The 19,628-nt window shown below is 44.2% G+C and overlaps 1 protein-coding gene across 4 annotated transcripts in view; it reads left to right on the top strand.

Annotated features, from left to right (window-relative positions):
• LOC126480688 (irregular chiasm C-roughest protein) overlaps positions 1-19,628 on the top strand; it is a 1,491,349-nt gene that overhangs the window by 898,522 nt on the left and 573,199 nt on the right. Inside the window, exon 1 of one of the 4 annotated variants that reach the window (XM_050103925.1) lies at positions 122-396. The exons of the other annotated variants lie outside the window; for them this stretch is intronic. The gene's annotated coding sequence lies outside the window, so the exon portion shown is untranslated. Of the gene's footprint in view, positions 1-121; positions 397-19,628 lie in introns of those variants that run through there. 4 annotated transcript variants of the gene reach the window in all.

Raw genomic sequence — 19,628 nt, 5'->3', positions numbered from 1 at the left:
GCACAAAAACGCGTCGCGCCCCACTCTCCGGACCCGGCTGCCCCCGGGCTACCTGCCCGACACGCGACAGGTGCACCGCCGGCCGCTCGCCTCCAATCCGGTTTCTGGCTGGCGTTCAGTTGCACCGCCGGTGGCCACGCGCGCGGATGGAGTACTGTGCTGCCTGCGATCCTGCTCAACGCCGATTCGTTAGGAGGCGAGCCATGGTGATACACACGTCGATGGACCACTTTTGTCCTTTTCTGTGTCGTCGATAATGACCCGATTCACTTACTTCGTGACATTTAGAGGACGGTGCATGTGTTCTGTAGCCTCCTGCTCCACCTGGTCGACTGACAGCTGCACATTCCAACAGCCTCCGAGACATTACAAACTCTTCTGGATCTCCAGTTTTCGGTGAGTACAGTGCTGTGACACGTGTGAATACAGAACAGTTGTTAAACAAGACGAGAAGATCCCCCGACAGTTACATCTACATCTACGTGACTACTCTGCAATTCGTAATTAATTGCCTGGCAGAGGGTTCGTCGAACCACCTTCACGTTATTTCTCGAACAGCGCGAGGGAGAAACGAGCACTTCATTCCTTCCGTGCGAGCTCTTATTTCTCTTATAACAATGATTTCTCCGTATCAGTATTGGTTAGAAACAGTCTTGGTTGCAATTTTATTTTTTTTTTATTTTTCAACGGCGCGTTTCGCCTTATTTAGACGATAAGCTGAAGATGCCTAAATAAGGCGAAACGCGTCGTTGAAAAATAAAAAAACTAAAATTGCAACCAAGACTGTTTTTAACCAATACTGTTAAGCACTGGTTCGCTGTTATGCCACATATGGACTGGAAGAATTTCTTAAATATCTTTTTCAACAATTGTCACACCGTATACTTTGACCAAGGTAGACTCACGATGTACGTAAGATGTCACGCAAACGTAAACATATCTACAAGTATATAATTTAGTGTGTATCGTGTGTTTTAAGAATTAACAAGCGCAGAGGCTGAGTGCTACGAATGCGAAAATGGTCACGTGGTTGGTTGGTTCATTCGGGGGAAGGGGCCAAACAGCGAGGTCATCGGATGAGGGAAGGACGGGGAAGGAAGTCGGCCGCGGCCTTTCAAAGGAACCAACCCGGCATTTGCCTGAAGCAGTTTACGGAAATCACAGAAAACCTAAATCAGAATGGCCGGAAGCGAGTTTGAACCGTCGTCTTCCCGAATGCGAGTCCAGTGTGCTAACCACTGCGCCACTCGCTCGGTAATTATCACATACATAAGATGCTTTTTAACTGTAAACGGTCTTATTTTTGACAAACATATGTATAATGTGGTGCATTTTATGCACCATAATGACAGCATGGCATGAGATACTCACAATGGACCTCTTTTCATAACAAAAATTTTTCGAAGGCCTGAAGATGGCGGTTCTAGGCGCTACAGTCTGGAACCGCGCGACCGCTACGGTCGCAGGTTCGAATCCTGCCTCGGGCATGGATGTGTGTGATGTCCTTAGGTTAGTTGGGTTTAAGTAGTTCTAAGTTCTAGGGGACTGATGCCCTGAGAAGTTACGTCCAATAGTACTCAGAGCCATTTGAACCATTTGAACCTGAAGACGACAGTTGCACTGTCGAAGCCAATTATCCATCGTAAAGAACAATTTATGCGATCATGGCTATTGAAAGCTTCCTCCCTCTTCAGTAGATCTGTTGTATCCTCTAAGTGTTCCGGTAATAAAACCCAGTCTATGGTATGTCTTCCTCACAGCATTACCAATGTGATTGTTCCAATTTAAGTTATTTGTAATTGTAATCCCTAGGCATTTAGTTGAATACACAGCATTTTGATTTGTGTGATTCATCGAGTAACCGAAATTTAGCGGATTCCTACTAGTACTCACGTAGATAACTTCACTTTCCGAGCCTACTGTCATTTTTCGCAAGATGCCGATATCTTGTTTAAATCATTTTTCAAGTGGTTGTGATCGCCTGATGACTTTACGAGACGGCAATTGACAGTATCATCTCCAAACAATCTAAGGCAGCTGCTCTTATTGTCTCCTAGATTGTTTATATAGACCAGGAACAGAAGAAGGCCTATAACACTACGCTGTGGAACGCCAGGTGTCACTTCTGTTTTACTCGATGGCTATCTGTCTGTTACTGTGAATTATGAACTTTCAGACAGGAAATCGCGAATCCAGTCGCACAACTAAGGCGATACTCTGTAGGCATGGAATTTGATTAGAAGTGGCTTGTGAGGAACAGTATTATAACCCTCCTGGAAATCTAAAAGTAAGCACTCAGTTTGTGATACCTTGTCGATAGCACTCATTACTTCATGTGAATAAATAGCTATTCGTGTTTGATAAGAACATTTCGTTATCCTCCAGGTAATTTATAATGTTCGAACACACAGTGGCTTTTGTGAGACGTTTCTTCCGCCTGCCACGACCAACCACACAACGTAGTTTTGTTTAAGGATGGTTTACATCGGTCATATTTTACGACAATATTTGGCAGCAAAAACGTTGCTATCAACATTGCTGGAATGCGGCTGCAATAAAGTGCAATTTTGTGGTATGGCCGGGCAGTATTGCTGACATTGCAGGTTTTTATCCCAGGGTGAAGAATATTTCGTATTGCAGGGCAGTATCTACCTCTGTACTTTGTAACTTGCCTCTCGCTCTCACCGTTGTTTCCTACTTCTGTCACTGACAGCACTGCAGCCACCTCTCTGAGAGAAAACAATATCGTTTCGCTGTTGTTCAGAAATTTGCGTGCGTACATATAACCATCTACATCTACATGGATACTCTGCAAATCACATTTAAGTGCCTGGCAGAGGGTTCATCGAACCACCTTCACAATTCTCTATTATTCCAATCTCGTATAGCGCACGGAAAGAATGAACACCTATATCTTTCCGTACGAGCTCTGATTTCCCTTATTTTATCGTGGTGATCGTTCCTCCCTACGTAGGTCGGTGTCAACAAAATATTTTCACATCCGGAGGAGAAAGTTGGTGATTGTAATTTCGTGAGAAGATTCCGTCGCAACGAAAAACGTCTTTCTTTTAATGATTTCCAGCCCAAATACTGTATCATTTCTGTGACACTTTCTTTCATGTTTCGCAATAATACAAAACGTGCTGCCTTTCTTTGAACTTTTTCGATATACTCCGTCAGTCCTACCTAGTAAGGATACCACACCACGCAGCAGTAGTCTAAAAGACTGATTTATCGTGTAACCGAAGTTTAACGAGTTCCTTTTAGCACTCATGTGGATGACCTCACACTTTTCGTTATTTAGAGTCAGCTGCCACTTTTCGCACCATTCAGATATTTTTTTCTAAATCGTTTTGCAATTTGTTTTGATTTTCTGATGACTTTATTAGTCGATAAACGACAGCGCCATCTGAAAACAACCGAAGACGGCTGCTCTGATTGTGTCCCAAATCGTTTATATAGATAAGGAACAGCAAAGGGCCTATAACACTACCTTGGGGAACGACAGAAATCATTTCTGTTTTACTCGATGACTTTCCGTCAATTACTACGAACTGTGACCTCTCTGACAGGATATCGCAAATACAGTCACATAACTGAAACGATATTCCATAAGCACGCAATTTCACTACTAGCCGCTTGTGTGGTACAGTGTCAAAAGCCTTCCGTAAATCCAGAAATACGGAATCGATCTGAAATCCCTTGTCAATAGCACTCAACACTTCATGTGAATAGAGAGCTAGTTGTGTTTCACAGGAATGATGTTTTCTAAACCCATGTTGACTGTGTGTTAATAGACCATTTTCTTCGAGGTAATTCATAATGTTCGAACACAATATATGTTCTAAAATCCTGCTGCATATCGACATTAACGATATGGGCCTGTAATTTAGTGGATTTCTCCTACTACCTTTCTTGAATATTGGTGTGAGCTGTGCAACTTTCAAGTCTTTCGGTACGGATCTTTCGTAGAGCGACGGTTGTATGCGATTCTTAAGTATGGAGCTAATACATCAGCATACTCGGAAAGGAACCTAATTGGTATAAAGTCTGGACCAGAAGACTTTTTTTTATTATTTGAGTTGCTTCACTACTCCGAGGGTATTTATTTCTACGTTACTCATGTTGGCAGCTGTTCTCAATTCGAATTCTAGAATTTTTACTACGTCTTCTTTTGTGAAGGCATTTCGGAAGGCTGTGTTTAGTAACTCTGCTTTGGTAGCACTGTCTTCGATAGTATTTCCATTGGTATCGTGCAGAGAAGGTATTGATTGTTTCTTGCCGCTAACATACTTCACATACGACCAGAATCTCTTTGGATTTTCTGCCAGGTTTCGAGACAATTTCGTTGTGGAAACTGTTATAGGCGTCTCGCATTGAACTCCGCGCTAAGCTTCAAGATTCTGTAAAGGATCTCCAATCTTGGGCTTTTTGCATCTGTTTAAATTTGGCATGTTTGTTTCGTTGTTTTTGCAACAGTGTTCTAACCCGTTTTGTGTACCAAGGAGGATCGGCTTCGTCGTTTGTTAGTTTATTTGGTATAAATCTCTCAATTGCTGCCGATACTATTTCTTTGAATTTAAGCCACATCTGCTCTACACTTATATTATTAATTTGGAATGAGGGAGATTGTTTTGTTGGTTGTTGTTATGCAGTTGTGTAAAGCAGCGAAGAAGTGGACAAAATACCGAACGGTGAATTTCATAAATGCGATCCATCTACGACCAGAGCTATGGAACGTACAAAGTAATGTATATTAAAGTTGCCTTATCGTGTGTGCTGGTGAATTATATAATCAGAGCGTGGTCGGCCAATTGCCGAAGTACACCACCCTCGAATTCGTACGGAAATCGGCGAAATGCCACGAATAATGAGGATAATGGGTAAGGCTACAGAAGTAGCGTGTGGATAAGTGGAATTTTGACTCTGATCGCAGGCGAGCTAGGGTAGTCCATCCAGCTGCGATGACCATTGTGTCTCGATGGCGCAGTGGTTAGCGCACTTGCCTCGTAAGCAGGAGACCTAGGTTCGAATCCCAGTTTCGCACCGATTCTCAGTTTTCCCCATTGCTTTAAATCGCACCCACTGACAGTTAATGTCATTAATTTCTTTCTGTTTTGATTCATAGTAGCTGCAGGATACGTCAACAAACAGAATTTCCGTCGCAGGGAATAGGGAAATCCTTGAGTTTCACGAATGTCCATTACCTTTCGCAACGCTTACAGTGTGGTGTGTTGTATCAGCATTGGTCTGTGCGTTTTTGTACGTGAGGGTGGTGTTGCAAAAGCAATAATATCCGACAGATTTATTGATATGCCTGAAACATTCTTTGCGCCGAGACTGCACCGCCGGCCGCAGTGGCCGAGCGGTTCTAGGCGCTTCAGTCCGGAACCGCGCTGCTACTACGGTCGCAGGTTCGAATCCTGCCTCGGGCATGGATGAGTGTGATGTTCTTAGGCTAGGTGCTACGGTCGCAGGTACGAATCCTGCCTCGGGCATGGATGTGTGTGATGTCCTTAGGTTAGTTAGGTTTAAGTAGTTCTGAGTTTTAGGGGACTGATGACCACAGATGTTAAGTCCCATAGTGCTCAGAGCCATTTCTTAGGTTAGGTAGGTTTAAGAAGTTCTAAGTCTAGGGGACGGATGACCTCAGATGTTAAGTCCCATAGAGGTTAGAGCCATTTGAACCGATACTGCACGATCCTAACATTGAAAACATGTTGTTTCAGCAGGACCGGGTGACATCACTGCTCGACAGTCGACCGAAAGCCGTTCGCCACTGTTTGGTAGGCGCGTCATTTCACGTAATGGTCACATTTCGTGGCCTGCGAGATAACCTGATTTTAGTGTGCCCTATTTCTTTCCTGCAATTATCCATGACCTAAAACAGAGTACTAAAGACGAAATCATTGCCCTTCTACATCTACATCTACATTTATACTCCGCAAGCCACCCAACGGTGTGTGGCGGAGGGCACTTTACGTGCCACTGTCGTTACCTCCCTTTCCTGTTCCAGTCACGTATGGTTCGCGGGAAGAACGACTGTCTGAAAGCCTCCGTGCCGCTCTAATCTCTCTAATTTTACGTTCGTGATCTCCTCGGGAGGTATAAGTAGGGGGAAGCAATATATTCGATACCTCATCCAGAAACGCACCCTCTCGAAACATGGCGAGCAAGCTACACCGCGATGCAGAGCGCCTCTCTTGCAGAGTCTGCCACTTGAGTTTGTTAAACATCTCCGTAACGCTATCACGGTTACCAAATAACCCTGTGACGAAACGCGCCGCTCTTCTTTGGATCTTCTTTGTCTCCTCCGTCAACCCGATCTGGTACGGATCCCACACTGATGAGCAATACTCAAGTATAGGTCGAACGAGTGTTTTGTAAGCCACCTCCTTTGTTGATGGACTACATTTTCTAAGGACTCTCCCAATGAATCTCAACCTGGTACCCGCCTTACCAACAATTAATTTTATTTGATCATTCCACTTCAAATCGTTCCGCACACATACTCCCAGATATTTTACAGAAGTAACTGCTACCAGTGTTTGTTCCGCTATCATATAATCATACAATAAAGGATCCTTCTTTCTATGTATTCGCAATACATTACATTTGTCTATGTTAAGGGTCAGTTGCCACTCCCTGCACCAAGTGCCTATCCGCTGCAGATCTTCCTGCATTTCGCTACAATTTTCTAATGCTGCAATTTCTCTGTATACTACAGCATCATCCGCGAAAAGCCGCATGGGACTTCCGACACTATCTACTAGGTCATTTATATATATATATATATATATATATATATATATATATATATATATATATATATATATATATATATTGTGAAAAGCAATGGTCCCATAACACTCCCCTGTGGCACGCCAGAGGTCTCTCCATTGATAACAACATGCTGTGTTCTGTTTGCTAAAAACTCTTCAATCCAGCCACACAGCTGGTCTGATATTCCGTAGGCTCTTACTTTGTTTATCGGGCGACAGTGCGGAACTGTATCGAACGCCTTCCGGAAGTCAAGAAAAATAGCATCTACCTGGGAGCCTGTATCTAATATTTTCTGGGTCTCATGAACAAATAAAGCGAGTTGGGTCTCACACGATCGCTGTTTCCGGAATCCATGTTGATTCCTACATAGTAGATTCTGGGCTTCCAAAAACGACATGATACTCGAGCAGAAAACATGTTCTAAAATTCTACAACAGATCGACGTCAGAGATATAGGTCTATAGTTTTGCGCATCTGCTCGACGACCCTTCTTGAAGACTGGGACTACCTGTGCTCTTTTCCAACATTTGGAACCTTCCGTTCCTCTAGAGACTTGCGGTACACGGCTGTTAGAAGGGCTGTTTCTCGAGACATGCTTCACAGAACATTCTGGAGTTTCTCTAAGAAGAATGTGGACGCTGAGAGGGAGCACATCTTTCCGATGTTATTTTTAAGAAGTAAGCAGACAGTCTGTAATGCAAACAGAAATGGCATATTTTATACATGCACCTTCGACAGTAATAAAATGCTTTTCCTGTGTCTATCCTCGTAAATTACGTTACTTGAAAATTTCCCGCTTCCCTTCGCCACCTTGTACGTTATCCGGCGTACCACAGTAGGGAAGCAGTCATCAGATTAACTACAGTTTCGATATCTGTATCCATACGTTATTTATGACATCTAAGCAGGTTGATTGACAACTGATTCATCACCACTCGGCAAAGAGATTCATTTGATAGGATTGCCCGTGCCGAGGTGCTGTTGCTGCGAGGAGAGAAGTGGCAGAGCACTCAAAGCGGTACCTCGGGGCGTGGGAGAATCGCCCCGCAGTACAATGCGACATTCCTCGCTCCCGGTCTTCGGCATCTCCAACGAGCGCCTCGCCAACAGCGAGGACGATCCGCGCCAAAGTTTCCGGCTCGGATTGTGTACCGAAGACGGCGCGCCAATAGAGAGCGAACATTTCTGCTGAAATTTAAACTGTTACTTCCGCGAGGAAGCACTCCCCGTCTCGCACGTGACGAATTAATTAAAGGGAGTCTGCGAGAGCGCCATTTTGGTCCGTCGCCCCTAATCCTGCCGTCGCACCCCCCTCCCCTTTTTCCCCTTTCCGCTTGTTCTTCCCAACTTACATTCGGGAAGCTATTTCCATTCGTTACGCAAACGGGATTCCAAACTACTCGGCGTTCCTCCGAAGAAAGGTTGCGTAACTTGAGATGTTTATCGCTCCAAAACTTTTATTTTATGGTGTGAACGTTTATAGCATACTCCTCCGGGGAAGACGGCGACGCTTCCCCCGATGTAGCATGCGGGTGCTTTGTTTCGCTGCACCCCGCACGCCGTGCCTTATACAGAAGTCTGTTTGCGGAATTAGCCCCGACTTAAATCCGTATTTGCACGTCTGCTCCCCCCTCGCTAGTAATAGACAAGCCAAATCCCTAATGCCCCACAGCGGATTCATTAACCGGAGACAATCTCCCTGAAGGGAAACGATCACTGCGCCCACAACGCGTCATACATTTTAATGCGCCGCTCCGCGATTTTGATTCATCCAGCCCCTGTGGTATCTATGGTTCGGTAGGGCGACTGATTTACTCGCTCAACAGGATGCTCTGTCTCACAAGGGGAAGGCCTCAGACACTGCGAACCGATTCTGCTCGTATTTAGTAGGTCATTTGAGTACAACCTAACATAAAATGCATTCAGATATTTTGGCGCAACACCCCAACGTTTTTGAGAGAACCACCCCTAAAGTTCATGACTCGTAATCGACCCGAAACTGACGGAATCGACAGATAATTGAAAACTGTACATTTGTCATCATCATATATGTGGTTTACAAATGCAAACTGAGAAAATAAACAGTTATGGCTGTCCCTTTGGTACCCACTAGATATTCGCTATTCAGCGAAAGTGCCGCTGACGTAGCGAACAAGTCATGTGGATGAGAAGCAGAGAACATGTATTAGATTTCCATAAGTATTCAGCAGTTTTTTCTTTTTTTCATTTGTACTTTTTTCACTCGAAATTGGTATTACATACGGTTATGAAGTAAATCAATGCGGAATAATAACCAAGTAGATAAATGAATTTCTCAATAGATTTGGATTAGCAAAGAATTAAAATTTCAAGCCTAGTTGTATGAAAAGACTGCTATGAAAACGAGCGATCGACGCAGGTAATAGCATAATAGAAAAAAAAAACGAACGCTTGTCGTTGTCAGTAGTATACATCAAATAACGCATTCGTACACGACGCATTATACGATTACAGCCTCTGGAAAATTGTTACCTAAAGTGTTCTCGTGCTTTCAAGAAATTAATTGTCAGTTTGGATCTCGCCGTATAAAAGATGTCAATCATATAACCGACGCGTTAAAAAATATTTACGTCACATGCTCCAAATCCGGGAAACTGATAAATTCAGTTTACAAAAACATATCTTGAGAAAATTTTAAATCCGTACGTTGCTGACAACAAGTTTTGTCTGATACTGCATTTCTGAAGTGGACAAGCTATTAGTGACATGTAAGATAGCATGGTTATAGATGACGAAGGGTAACCGACTTGCACGTTAGGAGTGATACCACCAAACTGCACGCCTGTGTGCCAGCCATGTAGTGTTCATTTTTATCGCCAGTTTAAAAGTTTATTTCTAAGCTTCAAAATTGCAATCTGCGTCTGAAAACCCGGCGGGAATTGCAAAACCACATGGATGCGATAGCGATTCACAGCATAATTCATGATCAACTTTCAGTCCAGTTTTTTGAGGCTGTGTTATCGTATGCGTGGCGTGCATCAAAATTAATTTTCGAAAAATAAATATTTTTAAATGTAAACGAAGTCTGCTTTCCACCGAATCTTTGCAGGGACAGTTGTAGTTGAGCGAAGATTGCGTTCATTAGATGTTCTTGGTGCTGCGAGTGTATTTGCTTAGAAAGTGTATTATGACAAGTATCACGTATCTAGTTGTTCCAAGGAAATTTAGTACTTCTAACAAAGTGAGTGAAAGAGCCATTGTAAGGCGACAAAGATTAAATTTTTAGTTCTTTACTAACGCAAATCGTTTGAGAAATGTATTTGCTTCGTTGTTCTTATTCCTTATTGATTTACTTACATTACTAACTCCCCACATTTATTGCTGTGGCCTTCTCCACCAGACATCATGGCGCCTAGAGTATCAGCAACCAAACTGACAGCCTGCAGCCGTGGGTTGCCCGCTTCGCAGGCACACCGAAGCACTACACAACCGACAGGCAATGTTGATGAATGGCCACAACAACAACACAGCAAAGACACCAGCGGCCACCATGGGCCATTACCGGCTCACATAAACATAAGGAAGAGGTCGCTGCAGACCCCAGAACTATTTTCACATGTCAAACCACGTGATGGAAAATAGTTTCGAGGTACTCATCCGCCGAAGCGCTATAAAGGCCGGCGCTCGACCGCACATGGGCAGTTCATCGACCGCCAGCAGCTGTGGATAGCTGCCGCCCTGGCAGCCTGGCTTGGATCTTCTAGCTGATCTCTGGATTAGGCTTGGTATATCAGAGAAGTCTCTGGCAGAGACTAGTAGGAAATTATTTCAGTTGTTTTCTTTATTATTCTTGTATGTAGCTGTGATTCGATGACGGATCACTGTTTTGTGTTGGTGTTATACTTGGAGAATTTGTTTTGGTTAATTGAACAGTCCAATAAATTGTTTTCAGACTTTGATCGTTAGTTTCTTCTGCTGACATAGACATATCTTATTGTTACTAGTTTCGAAATGGAAAAGAAGCTAATTAAAGAAACTGTACAATGGATGCGGGAATCAAATATGGGAACTCTTCTCCGCGAGTCTTGTTTTTAATAGGATCAGGTTAAACAAAACATCATTATTCGTTACAAGCATAAATACGTCGTGAAGGCCGTCCGTCCGGTGGAACCAACATTACACACCACTCTAAAGTCTGCTACCGACAAGACTATCATTCTTTTATTTAAACAAGGACTACAAAAGTCTATATTATGAAGGTGTGGGGTCAATAAAACACGTACATCCTAAACAAGAAATCCTGAAAGTAAACTAAAAGACGTAATGCCGTAGACAAAGAGGAAAGTAAGGGCGAGGGCATGATAAGACTTGTAGGCTTACTTCTGTTGGGCAGATGGAACATGGGGCCGGAGTAGGCAGGTGTCATATACGATGCCTTGCCACGGTGTCCCCGACACCACCATGGGGCAGGAGCACTAGAAAGGAGGGAAAAAGCCAAAGAGGAGGGGACAATATAGTTGAGAAAATGACCAGCGTGCTCTGGTATAGTGCATAAAAGAAAGGGGCGCGTGCCCTTGCGCCTACATCACTATGGGGTACGATATAGAAATGTAGTGCGGAGAGTCTAAGACATCACCGGGAAGGGGGGGGGGGGGGGGGTTACGTAAGAATCGTGCGAAAGTAATTGGTGCAGAAGATCGTCGATTTCATTGTGGGTGGCTTGCCAGAAGTCAAGGTTTGATTTATCGCCATCAGTATACAGGTAAGTGATTGCCCGTATGTCTTGGTCGCTACGCCAGTACCGCTTATGCTGAATGAATGGCGTTTACCTCTCGCTTACGTAAGCGGCAGTCGAAAAAAGTTTCTTTCCTCGATTACCAGGAAAATAAGCGTTTGTAGATGCCATACATGCAGACGTAAAACGTTCAGTCTTCTATCAATTCTGTCTTTTATTGTAGACGGTACACAAGCGACTTGCAAATTATGAGCTGTATCGATCAGCCGTGTCTGTGGCCTTCCCCTTGTTAGCATTCAAACACGTGCTACAGTGAGAAGCATGGGGTACGCCAAGGAGCGACAGCTAGGCGTCAACAAAGCACCTACCGATAACTAACTCAGTGACCTGATGCGTACACCTCTGGGGCGACTTATTTCCGGAAACCTACCGAGGACATGACGAATCCATCCCATGCACGTTCCAAAGGTGGACCAACATTTAACGGCTGGTAACATTGTTTTGGCTCATAAGTGCTAGTAGCATTCGAAAATGTGAGAGGGACTTCTATAAAATGTAACAATCATGGATGGTGACGTCTGCTGCTCCTCAGGTTTGATGGAGATGTGTTACTACTGCAATGCGCAGGAAAATTCGACATTTCCCGTGTCACAGGGTGAACCTGTCGTGCCCCCGGGGGATGTAGAGAGTACTAAGTTGGCAACGCTGATGAAGTGGCAGGAAGATTTATTGTGGGAGCGGACAGTTGAAGCGACGGCGGGCCCTGCGGATTAACAGCCTGGCGTCATATATCACCACTTGCGCGCTCGTTTCCTCTTTCCAGTGCTCACGTGGAAGGACCTGCGGCGTCGTATTACACAACAGGTAGGTCAGACGCCCTGTCACCGCCTAATTACGATGATGTTTCACTGTCCGCGCCAGTCATCAATAACGCTGATGCTACCAGAGGACGCAACGTACTGCACCATGTTGACGGTTGTCTCTCAAGATAACAATGAAAATAAAACATGCTGTATTGTACTCAACAGTTAGATGTCCTCAGAGGAGACACTATATGCTACCTCGCCATTGTTTTCAAATGCGGAAAAACGTCGTTCTTTCACCTTCCAACTCATTCCTCGCGTATTCCGAGCACTGTGTTGAAATATCAAACAACGGCGCCGTTTTATGATTAACAACCCGTTTTCAACTGGAGACGTCCGTATATTCTCATAGTCCATTTTTCTCTACTGTATGTGACATTTTGGAATTTCTCTGCTGTTTACATTGTCAATATATTCATTCTTCATCTTGAGGTTGAAGCTTACTCTTGTGTCTATGTCTGCCTGCAAATAAATTTTGTTTTTGGATAGGCTCCTCGTTGTACAAACACTTTTTTTTTCTTCTCTTCTACTGAGACATGTTTCGCTGTAGTTACGTCATTAGTGGCTCCTGTATTTTCTTTTTATTGGATACAGGAAAACTGCTGTTTACTACACGTAAACAGTTAGTAGAAAAAATATCCACAAAATAGACAAGAACTTTTTATATATACATTGTTAACGTATGTTGCAGGTTTCGTGGCTATCTATATTTTGTGTTATTGTTGCTTCTCTTTCACAGTTTGTCATGTGCAACCATAGAGAACTTGATGTAGAAAAGTTATTACATCGAAAATTTTCCCCTCAAATGGCTCTGAGCGCTATGGGACTTAACTTCTGAGGTCATCAGTCCCCTAGACCTTAGAACTACTTAAACCTAACTAACCTAAGGACATCACACACATCCATGCCCGAGGCAGGATTCGAACCTGCGACCGTAGCGGTTGCGCGGTTCCAGACTGTAGCGCCTAGAACCGCTCGGCCACCCTGGCCGGCAATTTTCCACTCGGTATGTTAAACTGTTGTGCTTTTGTGGCTACCATTATTTTATTCATGAAAGCGCGCGTGCCTGTGTGTGTGTGTGTGTGTGTGTGTGTGTGTGTGTGTGTGTGTGTGTGTGTGTGTGTGTGTGTGTGTGTGTGTGTGAGAGAGAGAGAGAGAGAGAGAGAGAGAGAGAGAGAGAGAGAGAGAGAGAGAGAGAGAGAGAGAGAGAGAGAGCGCGCTTTGGTTTATATGTTCCTGGCTTACCAAGCACGAGTCTAGCGTCTTTAATATTATGCCTCCGCCTTCGGAGATGTTAAATCAGACTATTACCTTTGTAAGTCACAGTCCTCTTTTCTTTTTTGTGCCAGCCAAGGGGCCACTCCAACAGAAAAATTCCAATACAGCATCATCATTATACGATTCGCTCAATGAGGATAGATCAAGATTAGAATTCATTAGGTACTAACTTCGCTTGAGACTTTCGCACAAATTAATTCAAATAGTGTAGTAAAACCACAGAAAACCCAAACCGAATGGGCTGGCGCAATGCTAAGACACGGGACTAGGTTTTGGGAGCACGACGCTTAAAATCCACGTCTGGTCATCTAGATTTAGGTTTCCGCTTAAAGCGAATGCCAAGGTGGTTCCTTTGAAAGTCACGGCTGACTTCCAATCCCAATCCGATATTCTGTTCTGTGTCTAATCACAATACGTCGACGGGACGTCAATCTCTGATACTCCTTTTTCTACCTTAGAAAACCCAAATAGCGAGAAGCCAGGACGAGGATTTGAGATGAACTCTGTGTCATCTCTGCCCGTGTTTCTTTTCAAGAACAGGGCAGAATTGCAGGGGGCAAGTCTATCTAATTTCAAAAAATAAAATCGATACTCTTCCAATCCAAAACGAGTAAGTCAGGGATGTGCAATTTGGCAGACATCATTCACAGTTCATGAAGGCTTCAAAGATCAATGTTATTGACTGCGCTCGCTCTTACACTGACCTACCTACAATGAAGCGCCATAGAAACTGGTATAGGCATGCCTATTCAAATACAGAGATATGTAAACAGGCACAATAAGGCGCTGCGCTCGACAACGCCTATATAAGACAAGTGGATGGCACACTTGTTAGATCGGTTACTGTAGCTACAATGACAGCTTATCAAGATTCAGGTGAGTTTGACCGTGGTAATATAATCGGTGCAAGAGAGAAGGGACACAGCTTCTCCGAGGTAGCGATGAAGTGGGGATTTTCCCGTACGACCATTTCACGAGTGTACCGTGAATATCACGAAACCGGTAAAACATCGCTGTGTTCTGAAAAAGATCCTGTGAGAACGACGGCTGAAGAGAATCGTTTAACGCAAGTGCAACCCTTCTGTAAACTACTGTAGATTTCAATGCCGAGCCATCAACAAGTGTCAGCGTGCGAACTATCCAACGAAACATTATCGATATGGTCTTTCGGAGCAGATGGCCCGCTAGTGTACCCATGACGACTGCACGACACAAAGCTTTATGCCACGCCTAGACCTGTCAACACCGACACTGGATTGCTGATGAATGGAAATATTTTGTCTGGATGGATGTGTCTCGTTTCAAACTGTATCGAGCGGATGGACCTGTACGGGTATGGAGGCAACCTCGTGAATCCATAGACCCTGCATATCAGCAGAGGACAGTTCAAGCTGGTGGAGACTCTGCAATGGTATGTGGAGTGTACAGTTGGAGTGATACGGGACTCCTGATACGTCTAGGTGCGACTCTGACAGGTGATACGTACGTAAGTATCATGTCTCATCACCTGCATCTATTCATGTTCATTGTGCATTCCGACGAACATGGGAAATTCCAGCAGGACAATGCGACGCCCCCCACACGTCCAGAGTTGCTACAGAGTGGCTCCAGAAACACTCTTCTGAGTTTAAATACTTCAGCTGGCCACCAGACTCCCCAGACATGAATATTATAGAGCATATCTGGGATGCCTTGCAACGTGCTGTTCGGAAGAGATCTCCTCCCCCTCGTTTCTTACGGATTTATGGACAGCCCTGCAGTATTCATTATGTCCGTTCCCTGCAGCACCACTTCAGACATTAGTCGAGTCCATGGCACGTCGAGTTGCGGCACTTCTGCGTAATCGCAGGCGCCCTACACTATATTAGGCAGGTGTACCAGTTTCTTTGGCTCTTTAGAATTGCAGCCTTTGCTGTAAGGCATCGCGATGGCAGTACTCTTCGTACCTCAGTGGCAAGAATATTTCAGACTTGAGCAGTGACCCTCTGACTTTACTTCATCTGCTGGTAATGGCTGCACAGTCGCAATGCTTTCAGCCACTGGTGGAATTCTTGCCTGCTCTACTCTGCTCGGCATTCCCCGCCTTTAGCGACTCCTTTCGAGAGGTGACCCGCATTACTCGCCTGCACCGCTGCCATTTGCGGTCGCTATTCGTTCTCTTCGCAGGGGCTCGGGACTGCATTAACCTAGCAGCCGTGTTTCCCAGTTGAGTGCGAATACAGTTCGCGAAAGCTTCTGGGAGCAGCTTGCCTTCACGAGAGAACGCCAAGAGAAAGTCACCCGTCTTAACAATGCAGCATTTGCCAACTTAACTATGCGATGATCTATCGCAATGTTGAAAAATTCTCCTTCATCTTTTTCTTCTTCTGGCATGAACATCCACCCTACAGGCCTTTCCGGTTAGTCCCACGTGTCTCATAGTTTGGCCAATTTACATTGGTCGCGGTCTTCCTTTAGGTTTCTTTCCATTAACATTCTCTGTATTATGGTGTTCATGTCTCAGACAGTCGATGAATGTGCTCTTCTTTTGACAACTGATTTCCTACCGCTTCTCTCCTTACCTGCTATTTAAGAATCTCTTCGTTTCTATCCATATTGGTCCACTTTATTTTCAGCATCCGTCCACGACACATCATCTCGAAAGAATTTAGCCTCTTCTCTTCTTCAGTGCTCATAGCCCAGGTTTTACAGCCATATACACACATCAAAAAAAGTTTTGCATCACCGCAGTTCTGAGAACTCCTGAAGATAGACCTTCACTGTAGATCACAGACACAGTCCCAGTGACTGTTCACAAATGTCACTAAACACGCCCAAAGATCTAAACAACCAAGCATGAGCAGCGCCTATTAGACGGAGGAGGTCCGACAGCCGATCAAATGGTTCAGATGGCTCTGAGCACTATGGGACTTAACTTCTGAGGTCATCTGCCTCCTAGAAAATTAGAGCCACTTAAACCTAACTAACCTAAGGACATCACACACATCCATGCCCGAGGCAGGATTCGAACCTGCGACTGTAGCGGTCGCGCGGTTCCAGACTGTAGCGCCTATAACGGCTCGGGAACACCAGCCGGCGACAGCCGATCAGTTCCAGTCATCCACCAGTAAGGAGGTGCACGACTCATGTTGTTTGTAGTTCAACCATGCGTAGGCAGTCAATATTGCGGTTCGATTGCGTCCGCATTGTTACTTTGTGCCAGGAAGGGCTCTCAACAAGGGAAGTGTCCTGACGTCTCGGAGTGAACAACAGCGATTTTGTTCGGACATGGAGGAGATACAGAGAGACAGGAAGTGTCGATCACATGCCTCGCTCAGGACGCCTAAGGGCTACTACTGCAGTGGATGACCGCTACATACGGATCATGGCTAGGGGGAACCCTGACAGTAACGCCACCATATTTAATAATGCTTTTATTGCAGCCACAGGAGATCGTGTTACGACTCAAGCTGTGCGCAATAGGCTGCATGATGCGCAACTTCACTCCCGACGTCCATGGCGAGGACCATCTTTGCAAAAAAGACACCATGCAGCGCGGCACAGATGTGCCCAGCAACATCCAGAATGGACCGCTCAGAATTGGCATCACGTTCTCTTCACCGATGAGTGTCGCATATGCCTTCAACCAGACAATCGTCAGAGAGGAAACTCGGTCAGGCTGAACGCTTTGGACACACTGTCCAGCGAGTGCAGCAAGGTGATTCCCTGATGTTTTGGGGTGGCATTATGGGGGCGAACACAGGCTTGCATCAATGCAAGAGGACGTTCTGCTGGGTATTAGAGGTACCGGTGTGTACAGCAATCTGGACCACCACCTATGAAGGTCTCGCTGTATTGTGGTACAACATGCAGTGTTTGGTTTTCATGAGCAATAGAAAGGGCGGAAATTATGTTTATGTTGATCTCTGTTCCAATTTTCTGTACAGGTTCCGGAACTCTCGGAACCGAGGTGATGCAAAACTTTTTTTGATGTGTCTAAAAAGAGAGAAAGTTTGAGCCGACGACTTCTCCTTGTTTTTTGTTTGTTTGTTTGTTTTGCACATAATTAGAAGCGTACATCGTACAGTGATTATAGACCGTGTATTTTATATCTTTAGAAAATATAAGTTGCATTTTATAAGTAATGGAAATTAGTTAAATCACGTGACTTCTGCGCTGTTATGTAATAAAAGTAATTATTTTTGGTGCAAGTACAGTTTACATGCACAAACACAAAATAATTTATACAGCTATTGACGTTATTTTGCACGCAATGGAACGTGCCTCATGATGATCATAGGCGAGAGTGTATTGTTGTTGCAGGAGAACTTCTGTAAAGTTTAGAAGGTAGGAGACGAGGTACTGGCGGAATTAAAGCTGTGAGGACGGGGCATGAGTCGTGCTTGGGTAGCTCAGTCGGTAGAGCGCTTGCCCGCGAAAAGCAAAGGTCCCGAGTTCGAGTCTCGGTCCGGCACACAGTTTTAACCTGCCAGGAAGTTTCACTACTAAAGTTGTTTATGGCAAACATAAATGGCTGGCTCTGAGCACTATGGGACTTAACTTCTAAGGTTATCAGTCCCCTAGAACGTAGAACTACTTAAACCTAACTAACCTGAGGACGTCACACACATCCATGCCCGAGGCAGGATTCGAACCTGCGACCGTAGCGGTCTCGCGGTTCCAGACTGTAGTGCCTAGAACCGCTCGGCCACCCCGGCCGGCCGGCAAAAATTAACATGTTTTGTATAGGCTCGACGAAGTGGAGAAACGATGTTTGATATGTGTTTATTTTGAGTTTTTTTTATTTAACTTTTTTTTAGGAACTTCTAGTTTCTAGCGCTAAATGACAGAACTGTATTGTTTTCCTTATTTTTACTACAACATTCGCTGCTTCACGTTACAAAGCAACCATTTTTTAAATAAATCTGAAGTATACATTGACAATTTCAATTTTGATACAAACACAGTTTATTTTTAAATAACAGACAGGAGTATAGCTGTATAGAACAAAAATAATGCGTAGGTTATGAAAAGATTAGTGAAGGACAGGGGAAAAAAGGACGGAAGTATCGAAGTAATGAAGAGACTGATCACTTAAGAAAAGAAGGATGGAAAAAAAGATCCTATTTTCAGTGACACTGATGAAACGTAAAAGTAACGTAGTACTATGCTCTGAAACACTCTCAAAAAGTTGGTTCTGTCTGGTGTTCGTAATCATTATTGGAGTCAGAGACAGAGATCAACCTCGCGAAGCGCAGAGGTTTTTTTTTTTCCTTCAATTTATTGGCTTTGGGGACGTGCACATTTAGCCATCTCGATGGTGGTGTATTAATTATGATGAAACAAACGTAAGGACAACACAATAGCTAGTACTCAAGCAGAGGAAATCTCCTACCCCGTTGGGAATTGAACTCGGGTCCCTTCGTCTGGCAGTCCACCGCACAAACTGCGCAGCTGCGGAGGCGGACGAGAGCGAAGGGTAGTGCAGTGACGAAAGAATACACAGGTAACAAGTTATAGGCGTGCTACACGTATTCTCATATTCCGAGCACTGTAAACAAATGGCTTCTTTTCTTTTAGGCACAATCACAGAATACGAGTACAATCATGACAGGTTTCAGCCTTCCATTGCCCATCTTTAGAACTGACAATACAAATAAAAAAATTGCACAAAAATCTTAAAATATATAAAATTCTTGCCTGCTTTACTTCTAAGTGACGAAAAGTAAAAATAAAAATACATATGATTCATATGTATATGACGTAGGCAGCAGATGGCGTACAAACCGTCCGCAACAAGCGTCGTCATACTGAAAATAAGGATAAAAACCAAGGAATTATATACAGAGGGGTCCAAAAAAATGTATCCACTGTTTAAAAGTTCACAACTTGCAAACTAATTGACGGAGTTGTCTTATTTTTGGTGAAAGTGTAGCTTAAAGTCCAATTTAAAGATATCACTGTAGGTGTTCGAAATGGTCACATACAAACGATGCCGCCGAACTGCAGCA

Source organism: Schistocerca serialis, chromosome 5 (genome assembly GCF_023864345.2).
Source record: "Schistocerca serialis cubense isolate TAMUIC-IGC-003099 chromosome 5, iqSchSeri2.2, whole genome shotgun sequence".
Classification (NCBI taxonomy): domain Eukaryota; kingdom Metazoa; phylum Arthropoda; class Insecta; order Orthoptera; family Acrididae; genus Schistocerca; species Schistocerca serialis.
This window is presented reverse-complemented; position numbering and strand designations above follow the sequence as displayed.